The 9,962-nt window shown below is 36.5% G+C and overlaps 1 long non-coding RNA gene across 1 annotated transcript; it reads left to right on the forward strand.

Moving 5' to 3' along the window:
• The first annotated feature begins 1,959 nt into the window (after window positions 1-1,959).
• Window positions 1,960-9,639, forward strand: LOC117998997. The gene is made up of 3 exons (XR_004676181.1): window positions 1,960-2,197; window positions 9,021-9,189; window positions 9,419-9,639. It is a non-coding gene; the product is annotated as an uncharacterized LOC117998997 (long non-coding RNA).
• The last annotated feature ends 323 nt before the right edge of the window (window positions 9,640-9,962 follow it).

Raw genomic sequence — 9,962 nt, forward strand, 5'->3', positions numbered from 1 at the left:
AGACTCCAGTAATTAATTTTAATTTTCAGTATTTATTTCACCTTCTTTCATTTATCTAACTAAAGCTTAATCAATGACTTAGATTATGTACTAGATGCTAATGGTAAGAGAGAGCAAGAATATAGTCCCAGCTTCTGAGAAGTCTCGGTTGAGTTGAAGAACAAAACTATAAAGCCGAATTAAGCAATATGATATGCTCCATTATAATGTTATTAAAAGTCCCTAAGAACACAAAAGAAGAAATGTTCAAATGTTCTATTAGATACTGGATAGAGACCCTATCTGTTTAAACTGATAAAGTCACTCTTCTTTTTTTTTTTTTTTTTTAAGATTTTATTTATTTATTCATGAGAGACAGAGAGAGAGAGAGAGGCAGAGGGAGAAGCAGGCTCCCAAGGAGCAGGGAGCCCGATGCGGGGCTCGATCCCAGGACGCTGGGATCATGACCTGAGCCGAAGGCAGACGCTTAACCATCTGAGCCACCCAGGCGCCCAGAAAAAGTCACTCTTCTAATACACTCTTCTAATATTTGCAACATTTCTGTTTATACCATTTAATCTCTTCACCCATCCCTACATTTACCCTCATCTTCTTTTCTTTCTGAATCCTACCCATCCTTCAAATCTGACCAGCCATGAAACATTCTCGGACCAAGTTTGCTTACAGACCCCCAGCCCCCGAATTTATCTGAATTCTCTAGCCTTTATTGTCTATATCATTATTAATGTGTAATGGTTAGAGACATCTATTCTACTACTTTAAAATAGACTATTTAACTCTCATATTGTTCACCTTTTCACTTCTGGATGTCTCATCTTCTCAAAGAGTTAATAACCATGTTGAGAGCAGAGATTTTGTTTCTTTTCTGGAATTGCTGAAAAGAATACTTGCCATGATAGGTACTCAAATAATTAATTGGAAGGCTATACTGAAAACCAAAAATTTTAACCTTCATTCATCACCTGGTTATGGTCAGTTCTGAGAATGCATTTGTGGGCTGTTGGCTGGCAGTGTAGAAAATGGTGTTTATGTACTCCCTTTATCTGTGTTGGCAACCAGTTTCTAATTTATATAAAGCTGCAAATACAGACTAATCTTTTTAACAGGTTAAAAATAAACTGACACGGGCGCCTGGGTGGCTCAGTTGGTTAAGCGACTGCCTTCGGCTCAGGTCATGATCCTGGAGTCCCGGGATCGAGTCCCACATCAGGCTCCCTGCTCAGCAGGGGGTCTGCTTCTCCCTCTGACCCTCCTCCCTCTCATGCTCTCTGTCTCTCATTCTCTCTCTCTCAAATAAATAAATAAAATCTTTAAAAAAATAAAAATAAAAAAAAATAAACTGACACATTTTAAGAGGGCTTGGAAATGAATGAGAGAAAAATTTTAAAATTCCAACCTACAAATGTACAGAAAATAAAGAGATTTCTTGTTGGCAAAAGAAATGTTAAAAAAAAAAAAAAAAGGAATAAAGAAAAAGCAAAGATGTGTTACCTGCTGTTCTCTGGCTCCAGGGCAGAGCAGAGGCTCATTTATCTTTCAATTAGTTTTGCATTTCTACACACCTGCATATCCTATTCACCAGCCTAATAAAACTGTCCTCCAGGGGTAAATTCTGCTTCACATGGCACTTGACGTGAGGGAAACCCCCCAAATAAACTACAAAAGTAACAAGTAATTTCACTTAGTTCAAGAAGAATCCACATCTTATATTTGTTTGGATGCCTTTGAAAAAGACAAAAAAGCAGCTCGACAAGTATTGTAATTATTTACTGAAAAAACTATGCTACAAGTCATAGAAATGATGATAAGAGAAAGGATAATATTAGTTTACTCAGACTTTTAAGAATGAAATGACAATAATCAATTCAGATCCTATTAAAGTCTGTATCTCACTCAATACATTTCTGGGCAGATATAAGGCTAGGCCATTACTAACTCCTTTTCATTTAGTTCTATGAAGTTCAAGGAAATTCTGACTTCTCCTACTAAGGAGCAGACTATACAGCTGATGACTAAATGATTGCTTATTAGCCTCTTTCCTGCTTTAAATGAAGACATTCGTTTGGAGGTCTCTGGAATTTGCATGGTGTGAGTCATTTATCTTTAGGTCTTATCCTTTTGCAGTGGACTGATTAAGGCTGCCATCCACCTGCACAATTGAGAAAACTGCTGATCAACTCAGAGAGATCTCTCAAAGGTCAGAATCTTGACCTGAAATGATTTCTTTGCTTCAAAGAACTGATGTCAGCTACAAACATAATCAAACACACATATATATGATAGAACACATATAATATTTTTTAAAAAGATGTTATTTTTGCCATATTCTGTCAAACTTGAGCCTCTTTCAGTCTCACATTTCCCCCTTCCTTTGTCTTGTATGTAGGTAAGGAAGAAGATTAAGCTATTTGATTACATTAAAAACCAGTTTAGTCTTAACTAATGCAATAAGACAAGACAAGAAAAGGAAAGAAAAAGAAAGGTGTACAGTTTGAGAAAGATGTAAAATTGTCTTCATTCTCAGATGACATGGTCATCAATGTAAAAAATCTGGAAGAGGGGCGCCTGGTGGCTCAGTCTGTTAAGTACCCATCTCAGGGTTGTAAGATCAAGCCCCGTGTCAGGCTCCCTGCTGGGCGTGGAGCCTGCTTAAGATTCTCTCTCTTCTTCTTCCTCTGCCACTCCCCGCCTCCCTCTCTAAAAAAATAAATAAATAAATAAATAAATAAATAAATAAAAATCCAAACGAACTGACAAAATAACCTCTTGAACTAATGAGCAATTATAACAAGGTTGCAAGATACAAGGGTAATGTGCAAAAGCGAATCACTTTCCTGTGTACTAGCAATGAACAAGTGGATTTTGAAATTAAAAACACAGTACCAGCCCAATAAATTTACATTAGTGTCCCCTCAAAATGAACTACTTAGGTTATAAACTGAACAAAATATTTAGGCATCTATATGAGGAAAAGTATAAAACTCTGATGAAAGATTAGAGAACAAAATAAATGAAGAGATATTCTGTTCTCATGGAGAGGAAGACTCAATATCGTCAAGATGTCAGTTCTTCCAAATTTGATCTATAGATTAAATGCAATCCAAATCAAAATCCTAACAAGTTATTTTATAGATACTGACAAACTAATCTTAAAGTTTATATAGAGAGGTAAAAGACCCAGAATAGCCAACACCATATTGAAGGAGAAGAACACAGTTGGAGGACTGACACTACCTGATTTCAAGATAAGTAAGTTAGAAAAGCTACAGTAATCAAGACAGCATGGTATTGGTATCTTTGATGAAGGAACAAAAGGAATATAATGGAGAAAAGATAATCTTTTCAACAAACGATCCTTTTAGAAACAGCTAGACAATCACATGAGAAAAATGAATCTAGATACAGATGTTACACTCTTCACAAAAATTAAATCAGAATTGTTCATGGACTTATGAGTGTAAATGTAAAACCCAAAACTGTAAAACTTGTAGAAGATAATACAATAGAAAACTTAAATGACCTTGGGTGTGATGATAACTTTTTAGATACAGCACCAAAAATAAAATACATGAAAGAAATAATTGATAAGCTGGACTTCATTAAGATTAAAAACTTCTGACCTGTGAAAGTCTATGTTAAAAGAATGAGAAGATAAGCGACAGACTGGGAGAAGATATTTGTAAAAGGCACATCTGATAAAGGACTGTTATCCAAAATAGACAAAGAAGTTTTAAAACTCAACAATAAGAACACAAACAACCCAATTTAAAAAGGGCTAAAGACCTTAACAGACACCTCACCAAAGAAGATTTACAGATGGCAGATAAGCATATGAGAAGATGCACCATCTGTATCAGGGAAATACGAATGAAAGCAACCACAAGATACCACTAAACACCTATTAGAACAGCCAAAATCTGGAACACTAACAACATGAAATGCTGGGGAGGACACGCAGCAACAGAACTTTTGTTCATTCTTGGTGGGAATGCAATGGAATACCCACTTTGGAAGATACTTTGGTGGCCTCTTACAAAACTAAACATACTCTTACCATATGATACAGTGATTTCATTCCTTGGTATTTACCCAAAGAGTTGAAAACTTATGTCCGTACAAAAACCTGCACATGGATGTTTATAGCAACTTTATTCTAATTGCCGAAACATGGAAGCAGCTAAGACTTCAGTAGATGAATGGATAAATAAACTGTGGTACATGTAGACAATGAAATATTATCCAGTGCTAAAAGGAAATGAGCTATTATGTCGTGTCAGAAAAAGACACGGAGGACACTGAAATGCCTATTCCAAAGTGAAAGAATCCAATCTGAAAAGGCTCTAGACTGTATGATTTCAATTATATTCGACTACATATTCAATTATATCATATAGAGAGACGGTACGAAGATCAGCAGTTGCCAGGGGACAGGGAAGCATGAATAGTAGGATTTTTAGGGCTCTAAAAATATGTAGGATGCTATAATGATGAAGACATGTCATACGTTTGTCTGGACGCATAGAATGTATAACACAAGACTGGACCATAAGGTAAACTATGGACTTCGGCTGATTACGATGTGTCAGTTGCAACAAATGTACCACTCTGGTTAGGGATGTTGATAATGGGAGAAGCTATGGATGTCTGGGGGCAGGGAGTATATGGTATATCTCTGTACCTTAAATCCTCTCAATTTTGCTGCGAACCTGTAACTACTCTAAGAAACCCCCAAACAAACCTGTCTTAAAAAAAAAAAAACCAAAAAACAGTTCATTTTAAGAAACTATAAATAAAGACCAGTATTAGAAAGACATGTTCAACATAAAGAGCTGACATGGGTGTGTAAGAAAAAGAATACTTTCCTCCCTTCTGAGGGCAAAAAACATGAGTTGGTAAAGTTAGAAATGCAAATTTTCAAGTGTTACGCCAGCTTTTACCTACCAAACTGACAAAGGCTCTTTTGTGGTTTTTGTTGTCATTGTTAAGGCTAAAACAGAATTTTCAATGGTGACAAGAAATAGGGACTTTCATTTAGTGCTGGAACAATTGTAAATTGGACAGATTCTTGTGCCGTGTTTTCATTACTTTCTGCAAAAACTTATTCTCAAACATTTAGAGATTTTAAGGACAGAGTGGAGGAGGACAAGTACAACTCAATGCTGTGGTCTTTCCCACCTTCTGTTGAGTGATAGGCAGTATCTAGTCAATGAAGACTGACAGAGAAGTTCATCTATCTCTTCTCTAATACAAAATTTAGATAATATGGAATTTCTTTTCCAGATGATTTTATCTTGTCAAGTGGCAAGGAGTTCCTCGAGGACACTCTAAAATCTTCCTGCCTCTGTGCTCTTGGTTCATCGAACTTCCAAGTTTCTGGTATAAACCACTGTCAGAAATTAAAAGAAAATCTGTTTCAATAATTTGATAGGAACATTTGCATTTTATAGGGAGAAGACTCACACATATTTGACTTGGAATTTTTATAAACTCCTTTTAGTTTTTCACTAATACTACAGGGCAGAAACTGGCAACTTAAGAACCATTGGGTGACTGGCTAGTCAGAAAAACGGGGGACTCCTAAGGAGAGGGAATGTTCTCGTGGGACAGAGAGCTGTGTGGGTGTAGTGTGGACTATTAGAATATGCCAGCCTGATGTGAACTAAGTGAGGCGGCCCTAATGACACTTGCCCAAAGGCACATTTTAAATGCCACGAATTATTATTCATTAAACATAAGATCTCCACACAGCAATAATACCCAGCTCTGACAAGGAAGAAATTTAGGAACTTGGACTTTTCAGAACAGAAAAAAAGGATATCTGTTGCCTACTCCAGATTTTCTTTTCCTTAGAATTCTTAAACTATGATCTTTCGTTGTCTTGTTCTTATTCAGTCTTTGATGGTGAAATTTCTAAATCAGAGAGAAAGGTGAAAATCTTGTCAGGAAAAATTTCTCTCCTCAAAGAATTTATGGTGCTTTCCTCATAAAGTATATTTATAACTAACATATAAATGCCGTAGTTTGATCTTAAGTACTATCTTTCCTGTGAGGATATGAATGTGCTTAATTAAAAATAATTAAGCTTCATGTGACATATATTTTATGCTCACTTGAGAGGTAGGCAAGCAGACATTAAAGTAAAGCAGACCTCAGCCTGGCCAACATCTAAACTAGATGGTAGATACTCTGCGCTGAGTGCCCAGGACCACTCTCAAACGGAGGAAGCTAACCAGCTTCCTTTAAATTAATGTCTTTACTTTCAGGGAGCAAAAGAATGTCCTGGGAAAATTTGACAGGAATTAAACAAAAAGGATAGAAGCATTTTAGGAAGAGCCTTATGAGTCTCTTGGGAAAACAAAAGTTTTTAAAAGCTCAAGCCATAAAATAGCAGACAAAAGCATGTGTTAAATATTAAGAGGAAATTCCGTTAAACATTTTTCTGGTTCAATATCTGTGAGATTAACACCCTTCCATGTCCCGCCTACAGCCCTCTGAAAGGAGTGATGGGGTTGGGGGGTGGGGGGAGAAGAGGCACGATTCGGAGATATTTTCTTGAATATTCAGAAGAAAAAGGCTAGTCTGGAGTCTAGTATCTAATAATCTCTGCTTTGCTTAGGCATAAGAAAGCAATTTTTCCAAAAACCGCTTAGCTGATAAGCCCACTCTTTGTTTCTTTTTAAAATTCATGATTAAAAATCTTCCTTCAATGACAGTCTATCAGGAATGCTGAAGTATTTTGGAATCTAAACGCTTCCAGCTGCTATCTTAATTTTAAAATATTTCTTCAAGGGGATTTCCAGCCTGTTGGCAGCGACCAAATAGAATTTCTGTTTTTTTTTTTTCTTGTTTCTGTTTCTATGATTGGATTTCAAAGTGCATCATATGATTTACTTTGGTGTGACAAGAAAATGCATCATTTTGAAATTTATATAACTTCTCAATTACTCACTCAAAGTATATTTTTACATTGCAGTTGTTCAAGTGAGTGGAGAATGATATGTTAAGTACAATGTTCCCCTACTGAAGCTAGGAGATTATAATGAGAAGGAATACATTTTGTCAAAAGTTGTCATATGTGGAAATAGAGATTTAACTGGAGTTAAAAATCATATGTCTTGACCTAAGCCCAGAGGATCTCCAAGGTTTAATTCCTGTGGTGCCCAGCAAAGTGTGTCCAGAAAAAAAAAAAAAATTCCCACATTTCTGGAAGTACTATGTAGAAACAAAGGAAAGGAATGTGATTCAATAAATTTCCTCTAATCGTGGTTCTAAAACTTTGATTAGCAAACCTGTAGACTGATGTTAGTATTACATACTGAAGATTAGAGAAGTGTCTCTTATATGTCTCCACCATATTAGAGGTACTAGTTATATCTCTTCCCAGCCCCACTTCCTTAAGAGAGAATCTGCAAAACCCATAAATCTGAACTCTTCCTACTGGGCTAAGCTGCCTGCACAAGGAGTGAATACCAGACACAAAGAACAGGTTAGATAGTCTCTCTCATAAATTTTGGAGTAAGGCCATTGAGAGAATGAACAGATTGGTAATCTGTGGAGAACCAAGGTGGAACATTATGAGTCCCTATTATGAAGGCTGCCATTTTGGATTGGTTTTGATGATAAGCCAAGAAGTCAGTCCACAGAAGAGAAAATATCCCAGGAGAAGTAGAAATAAGAGAACTTGCAACCAGAGGGATAGAGAAACAAACAGATACTGCTCTCAAGATGTTCCTGAGTGTGTATTTTGTTCTAATGATGGTGTTCCAAGCTGGGCAAGCGTTGGATATGTGGTAAGCTAATGAAGCTCCCAAAGATATGTCCATAACCAAATTCCTGGAACACGTAAATGCTACCTTATTTGGAAAAAGCATCTCTACAGATTTGATGAGAATCTTGAGATGGAGAGATCATTATGGATTATCTAAATGGGTCCTAAATGCCAACATAAACATACTTCGAAGAGAGTTGCAGGGGGAAATTAGACATACAGAGAAGGGAATGAAGCGATGTGCCCATGGAGGCCAAGATTGGAGTGATGTGGCTGTAAGTCAGGAACGCTGACAACCACAGAAGCAGGGAGCATCAAGGAACAAATTCTCTCCTAGAGCCTCCGCTGGAGGTGTGGCCCTGCTGACAGTTTGATTTTTGTCTCTGAAACTCTTTCAGATGTCTGGCCTCTAGGACTTCGAGGGAGTAGGTTTCTGATGGCTTAGATCACCAGGTTTGTGGTAATTTATTACAGTAGTCGTGGCAAATACACAGGGTTTTTCTTAGCATGAAATAAGATGTACTTTCTGTTTCTGGGTAGTTCAAAATCAGTGAGATGAGGAAATCAAGTACCTAATCGACTAAAAAAAAAATTCCTTAATAAAGGGGTTAGTTAACAAATGGCAAGAATTGACAGGAGAATGAACATATAATTTCTTCTAGGGTGTTCTAAGATGCTGTGGCAGAGATGACATTAGAACATTAGTTTGAACTAAGAATATTTTAAAATTTCAGGTGACAAAGCCCATTAGCACATGACTAATACATTATATCTTCCCCCCTCCTCAAATTAAAACTATTGTATGAAAAACAGAGATTGAAATTAGAGTGAACTATCCCTTAGAAAACTGCAGGCCTGTGAACAATGGTCAACATGTCCAGTGATAAAGGCATTTCTGTCAAACCTCTGCAATGCTATAAGGCAGAGCAAATATTTTCCAAATTTACAGACCAGATCAAAAGTCAGATCTTTTCTTACAATTTTATTTTAGCCTTATCCTCTTTTTTTCCACAAAGGTGTGAAAATGCACATTTGACATTATTAAACCTGAAAGTGACTTTTCCCACCCAAAGCATCTTTTGGATGATCTCAGTTTTTCCTGTGGCTCATCAATGGCTTCTTCTTTACAGGAAAGGAGAGAAGGTTAAATATTCATTGAAAAGTAAAATCAAATGCAAATGACCACATTAGTGGAGAAGGGATGGTGTTCAAATTCATAATAAATTAAAATACATTATTTTCTAATCTCTAGGCTGAGATGTTCCTGTTTTGTTGGAATGTGGAGACTGGAGATTCTCTAAGAGGCAAGCTCACAGAGGTTACAGCCGTAGAGCACTTACTGCCTGCTATCTTCCAGGGCTGGTTTCTGCTCATATCTGTCATCTATATCCTTAAGCTGATCCTTTACAGAAAGGAATTTAGTAAGTAATATGCTTAGATTAAAAAGTGCCAACATAACATTACCCATGGAAATTCCCAATGATTCTGAGACAAGTTTGGATTGCATAAGATGAAACAATGCAAGACCAACTTCCTCAGAAACTGTACTACACAAGAAAAAATACCACCACTGCAAAATAAAGAAAATAAAGTATCTTAGTTCTGAGACATTCTAATGCTTACCAATATCCAGTTCTCTCTCCTTCCCAGGCATCAGGGAGACTACCCTTCCCAGATCCCGTGCCATTAAGTGGGGCCATTGACTAGTCCTTATTCCTGAAATGTGAGCTGAAAAGCCTCTGTGTGATTTTCGATTTCTACTATTCTTGGAAAGGAGTTCTGAAACGACATTCTGATTGTGAGTTTCCATCAGCTGGAGAGATGTTGTGGAGTCGAGCAAAGTGTTCTTGCATTGAACATTCAGAATTAAAAAGAAGTAAGTCTTTTTGTATTAAGATAGAGTTAATTTGTTGTTGTAGTACAACCTGCAATTTATGCTGTTGTACCCGTCAACCAAATAAAAAAATAGACAAATAAAAATTTGTTTAGAAAAAACTGGAGAGAACTTTACTTGACTTAAAGTAGTCTGACTTTGCATATACTTTCTCAGTTTTTTTTTATTATTTCCATATTACTTTGTGTAAACACACACACACAATTCTTTTATGAATGGATAAATTATACTTTAAAAAGTCATTATCTCCAAAATCCTACTGAGCATAAATTGAAGACATCTACCTTTAACTCAGAGATC

Source organism: Mirounga leonina, unplaced genomic scaffold (genome assembly GCF_011800145.1).
Source record: "Mirounga leonina isolate KUSES-001 unplaced genomic scaffold, KU_Mleo_1.0 Mir_447, whole genome shotgun sequence".
Classification (NCBI taxonomy): domain Eukaryota; kingdom Metazoa; phylum Chordata; class Mammalia; order Carnivora; family Phocidae; genus Mirounga; species Mirounga leonina.